The sequence below is a fragment of the Toxorhynchites rutilus genome, chromosome 2 (assembly GCF_029784135.1).
Source record: "Toxorhynchites rutilus septentrionalis strain SRP chromosome 2, ASM2978413v1, whole genome shotgun sequence".
NCBI lineage: Eukaryota > Metazoa > Arthropoda > Insecta > Diptera > Culicidae > Toxorhynchites > Toxorhynchites rutilus.
In genome coordinates this window covers 285,576,630-285,583,208 of record NC_073745.1, presented here as the reverse complement: position 1 = coordinate 285,583,208, position 6,579 = coordinate 285,576,630, and positions in this window count along the sequence as shown.

Sequence of the window (6,579 nt, the reverse complement as noted above, 5' to 3'; positions counted from 1 at the left end):
AGCAGTCACCAGCGACAAGAATCAGATAAAAAAGGGTGAAAAACCGGCTGCCCGAGACGCATATCGCATACCATATCTTGTTTTGGTTTATGTCCCTGATATTTTCTTTAGGAAACGTTTCAGAAACGCCTAAATATATGCAATTTACAACACATGAAGTTCGCGCTCGGTAAGAGATTACAGTAGAACCCCGATTATCCGCGAGCGGATGATCCAGACTATTCCGCGGATAATCGGGGTTCTACTGTATCTGGATTTACAGAATACGAAATTTTCCTCGGTGTGATAGTGATAGAGATTGTATCGATTTCTCGATTCGATGTACATAATAGAGCCCACACATTAGATGTTTAAGAGATAAAGTAGGACAAAAACTGATGTCTGTTAAACTAGTCCTTCTATCATAGAAAGTCTGGTTCATCTTCACTCTCGATCTTCGATTCACCAGTGGACACGATAAGCGCGATCAACATTTTAATGGTGACCTTTCTTCGGTAGTGGAAGGCGACGTGATAGCCATTCAGGATAGATTTTTTCTAACAAGAAATTGCAAGCGGTTCGTCTGGCATAAAAAATTGGAAACATATGCCGGATAACATATAAACAAGAAGAAAACATAGAACAGGCTGCCTGTTTATAGCCAATAAACGACCTTTGTTGTTTCGGGCATAGAAAGATTCTGAGAATTTTCGTCAGAGGAGATGCAATACTTATACGCTAGCGACAGTTTACTTACTATGCAAGGGTGGAGTTTACTTCGCAAATATTTTCTTTTCGCTATCCCCCTTCGTTGTTTCTATTCTAGCGACTGATAAGTTGCCCGTTATTGACAGCTCTGTTCGGGAAAGCACACAAATGGACAGAAAAAAATGTATGGGGAAATGGGAATGCTTCCAATTTTCATCGATTTAAACCATATACAGACTATGGGATTGTAATGTATAGCACAATAAAATAAATCTTAGAAAATTTTCGATTCGATTGGTATGCAAATCGTTAAAATCCGTTCGCAGCAAAAATAGTTATTAACCCCTTCACGTATAACGTCGAACCACACTCGTGACGATTAGACTGTGCCAGAACGTACAACATCGAACTTCACTCGTCGTCTATCGATGTGAAATGGATACATGCTTCATGCGTGTGATGATGCGGGACTGCTACGATCGTTAGTAAGATACACACACTCAGCAGAGTATCGAAACGATTCACTGTGCTTGTGTTTGAGCCCTGCTGTTGTAAATTAAATCGTACGGCAAGGGGTTAAAGGTTAGGGGTTAGGGGTTAACCTGTGACCTGTTTCCTGAGTTGGCACCCTTAATGTAAGACGTAGTCCGACGTCAAAAATGTTTCGTCGCCCAATCGGCCGAAACTTTCGCCATTACTGTCGAAAACAAATTTGTTGGCATGTTATTCAGTTCTTTCTTAGATTTATTTATCCGTTTCTCCTCCGTTTTCGCCACGGAATTGTTGGATTTGATGAACGATTTTGACATGAACATTGAACGCATATCATTGAATCAATCGACGTTATCGAAGCAAATAGCTAAAAATATGAGGGCATATCTTCCAATGCCGTCTTGAATAATTAAGCCAAAGCGTTGTGTTCGTACCCACTTTTGGAGTCCATTTAGGAGTTCACATTCCGGAGTGCAAAAATGCAATCAATAACTTCAACTTTTTATTCTATAGAGACTTTAAACTTGAAAGTTCACTCGCCTCTAATATCTGTAATTACGATTTCCCAGGGTCCTCAGTTTTGTAGTTTTGGGGAAACACATCTGGTTTGCACAAATGCAGTCGAGAAACAAAGCACCCTCAGCTTGTACGTACTTGACGGACTTGATTATATACAGTCTTCGATTTAGTTTCATTGTATGTAATCGAACCCTGTATATAATCGAGTCAAAAAATATTTTTTATTTGTGTTTTGCACACATATTTTTCGATTTTAAAGAATTTATTTTTTGTTCATCCCCTTGATATCTTTCTCATATAAAAAAAAATCCGAATTCTTTCATGTTTCATATTTCATGAAAAAACCTTCTACGAATGTGTTTGAATTTCAACAATCACATAGTTATTGAACTTTCTATCTGATTCGGGCTCTGTCAGTCTTAAACTGACTCTAATTAAAAAATTACGCTGCGCAAGACAATTCTGTTACTTCCATTTGAAAGATTGGAAAATTGTATACAAGATACAGTTGTGAAAGTTCTAAATAAGTGGATTTAACACTAGAAAGACTGAAACTTTATATATACCAGGATTGCCCAAAAGCAGTCAAAATGATTGGTTTGCGAAAGAATAAATAATATGTAAAGAAATTGGTTTTAAGTTGATTTTCAATACTTTTCATACTGTTTACAGTTATATGACAAGTTATTAGTAATTATCAACAATGAAAAAAAAAATTCCACTTGGGAAAAAAATGCATTATTATTTGTACATTTTTTTACAAAGGAGAGTGGAAATCTTTTTATGTGTAAATCTTCCGCAAGCGTACTTCTGGCATTTTTTATCATTATCATTTTTATTTTTGTTTTATAGCTACAGCAAAGTCGTATTTGACAAATTTAGCGTTTGTTAGAATGGTTTACATCTGATAATTTTGCAGTTGATCTTTGTGCGTCTTCATATTCAGATGATCTTTTCTGTCTTGCTGCTATGTATTCGGTGAAAAAATTGTTCTGCGAATTGAAACAAGAACTCTTTCCGGTTTATTTGGCATATACAGTGTAAACCTGCACCTAGCCTATGACTATTTTCAATGAAGATGTCCCATATTTCCAAAACCGAAGCGAATTTATTTGTTTGTAGGCGTCTATTTTTTAAAATTTATTTTGTCAAAGCGTATAAATCGTTGGATTTGCTAGAACTTTCCTGTGGCCATAATTTTTCTAAAAACATGGGATCCTGCTTTTGTAAGTAGAAATAAGTAGCAGTTTTATTTTTTTTATACCTTGTAAGTTCCACGAGCATATTAAACCCCAATATATGCATATATTTTCGGTATTGCTGTTGTCCAATCTTTCCTCAAAATTTGGCAGCCTTCTTCTGCTGTGCACTTTTTATTATTGTTTATGACTAACTGATCACCCCAAATCATCACAGGAAAGCGATCAGCTGCTCACAAACAATAGTGGCATGCAAACACGGGCAGTTTGACCATCTGGTACCTGATATGGATACATCATTACAGGAGAGAGGAGTAAAAACAAAATTATCGCTCTCTCCCGTACGATCTGGAATTACTCTAAGAATGAGGAGAAAGGAAAATGCTAAACTCACCACAGCCGAAGTCAAGCAAGGCAATAGCAGCGTAGTGGAGAGTGTGATTCTGCGGAGCTCGGACCAGTCTGACTTCGACCACCACGGCATCAACATTATTTGTGTGAATTACTTTTCGGTTAACGTTTAAAATGTATAGTAAATTTGTAATATTGTGAAAACTAAATTATGGATTGTTTGTTGTGAATATATGTTGAAGGTGCACAATTATATGTAGTTTATGCCAAATAGATTGAATTGTTAATCAGACGAAGAAACTATTGGTTGTGGTGGTCGTTGTTATGTGTTTGCTGCCGGCACTGTGTTAAGTGCAGTTGGTTTCTGTCTATTTGTTTCGCCGGTGATAACACGAACTGTGGTGGGAAAAGGGATTTCCCAAGCAGTGTTGGGTGCTGGAATTTTGTGGCTATCGAAGTGGGCCATCCACCCAACAAATATGTTTGATGATATTGTTATCTATTATCAACGAGAATGCACTGATAACATTATCTGACATAATTTTGTTTCTTGCACAGCCTGACGACCCTTTCACACACATGAAAATATATGGTAGCCTTCCAGCAATATCACCTTCGTCAAATTTTGACCACACAATACCGTCGGTTTCGGTCCTCTGAAAGGTGTTTTTAGATGTTTCTGCTTCAGAGTCTGAACTTAGTATCCTACACCTTTTTTTGAGCATATTGATGACACTTTCATGCTCATCATTGGTGATCGACTATTCATCGTTTTTTTTTATTCTTTAATTGAGAGGCTTTCAGCCTCCTGGGCTGGTTCGCCTACTATTCATCGTTATCTTTAGTATCAAATGTTTCACCTTGAATATAATCCGCTTCACCTTCAGATGGTGGTTCAGAATTTGTTGCATCTGATAATATTTCGTTTTTGTTCCTCAGATTTTCCAATAACTCAGTTCTATTTCATATTCATTTCCTGAATTTATGGGTCAAAAGACGTAAAATAAACAACACAAGCACAGCAGTTAGCACAAGAATCGCTGCATAGAGATTCGAACAACAAATACTACTTTAGCTTAACATTGAAACTTTGAAACTTTGAAATTGAAACTTATCAAAAATACGCAAAAATAGTCCACGATTTACCATTTACTTGTATTTTATCATGTGATGGTTATCGAAATGTTCATATAAGAAATTCACTCAATTCAATTGTATACAAGATACAGTTGTGAATGTTCTAAATTAGTGGATTTAACATTAACATTTTGGAAGTGAAAAAATACAAAATTAGTTGTTTGGAGGTGTTGTTCTTAATTTGATTCCAAAGATACATAATAAACTTGAATGTTTCTATCATCCAATTTAAAGCTCTCTAATCGCTCTGTCGTTCTTCGACACCCAATTTCTATCTTTTTTAATTTCATTGCAATTTCATTTTAAACAATTCAAGTTAAAAATCACGATTTTTATTTCACTGTACTCATAGTAGCCAATTTACTTTTACTTTAACGTTGAAATATTTCATTTTCGCTTGAAATAAGTCATATTTGAAATATAAAAACAATATATTTTGAACTGTTTATAATCGAATCTAAAATTGTATATAATCAAATCATTTATAATCGAGTATTTGCAATGCTTATTTCCGCCGGCTTCTTTGTTTTGAAGTTCGTGTTAGGGGAACACATTTCGGTCTGCATATATACATGTGGGAATAAAAATGCCCCCGGCTTGCATATACGATTTGAGTAGCACAAATCGCGTTTAGATACCGCTATAGCTATTGATGCTTGACATTTCATGATTATTCAATTGTTTATGTAATAAAATTTTATTCACAGAAATATTTCCTATCATTTGACGCAAACATCTCTGCCATCTATTAATAAATGCTCGAGTTATATGTATTCAAAATCCTTCATTTTTCCTACATGTTTCATTTTACTCTTATCTGGAATACATAGCCCTACGTCGAAAGTCGATTCATCACTGGCTATGTTTAGTGACATTCAAGCCAGAACATCGCACTAAGACACAAGCGGAAAACTATCCGTCTCAATAGAGGTCATACGAAGTCAATTAAATTTTTTTTTCAAGTGCATTTTAGATGAAAAAAACTGGCAAACTTTTTTCCCATGCACTGTCAAATGTTTCCCCGTCAAAGGAACAAAAGATTCTGTGACTCTGACTTTATTCATTTACATTTTTGGTCGACGTAACAAAGTAAAATTGAATTGAAATTGAGTTTAGAACACCTCAATAATATTGAAATTTCAGTTTCTGTTAAAATGTCAGTTGGGCCCTTGTGATTTTGAAAGCTAGCATTGATCTAAGAAAAAAAACTAGTTCGTTCATTTCATCTGTTTATTTTTACCTTCAATAACAACACTCTTCCTATGTAGTGGACTATTATAAGGAAAGTAACATACATAAACAAAATCTGTGACGTCACAGATTTAAAAATCTTCCCACCTTTTATTTTCCATCTCGGCATGTTCTGGCTTATTGTTTTTTTATTCGCAAAATTTCTAAATGGCCGCAAAGCAGTTGTAGCCTATTGGCCCACCGTACATCAAACATCAAATCCCTCATATTGCCAGTGTACCCAATATTGCTGCGGTTCACTGACATTTTGGTTCTGTCTATTACTGTTGTTTACAACTCGATCCGGTTATATAGTCGAATAGTGGCTAACTTTAAACTCCATGTTATATGTCGTTGGGGCATTTTTCAATATTCGATTCATTCGAATAATTGTCTTCCAATATTCGATTAATTGAACGAATATTTATTTCTTGAATTAATCACGTATCACGATGTCATTCTGGTCGCATGGTCTATCGGGTTGTCGATGCTAGTTGGTTGGATAAAAAATGTTGGATATAAAAGAATAAATAGCCTAATGCTTAGTCTGAAAATGCATTAACCTTGAAAAAGATTCCTTCATTCATTAATTCATTAATCGCGATTACAGTGACAATTATTCGATTTATTCATATTTTGATTTCAAATTATTCGATACAAAATTAATCGATTATAATTTCAGATATTCGATTATTTGAATTAATCGCACGATTAACCGACGTCTCTACTCGTTATATCAACCGCCTTTATATTGAGGCTCTCTAATGTAGTCTATATTTGTTTACAAACAGCCGGCATAGTAAAGGTAATATTATACTATCAGGCACGTAGCGTAACCGGCACGGCACGTTTCATGCAAGACAAATATTATTGCGTGTGTTTCAAATGTGTATGCGTATATATAGCGGAACAGCTCCGGGCATACACAGCACGCTTCAGACAAATGCATGAAGGAATTCTCAAA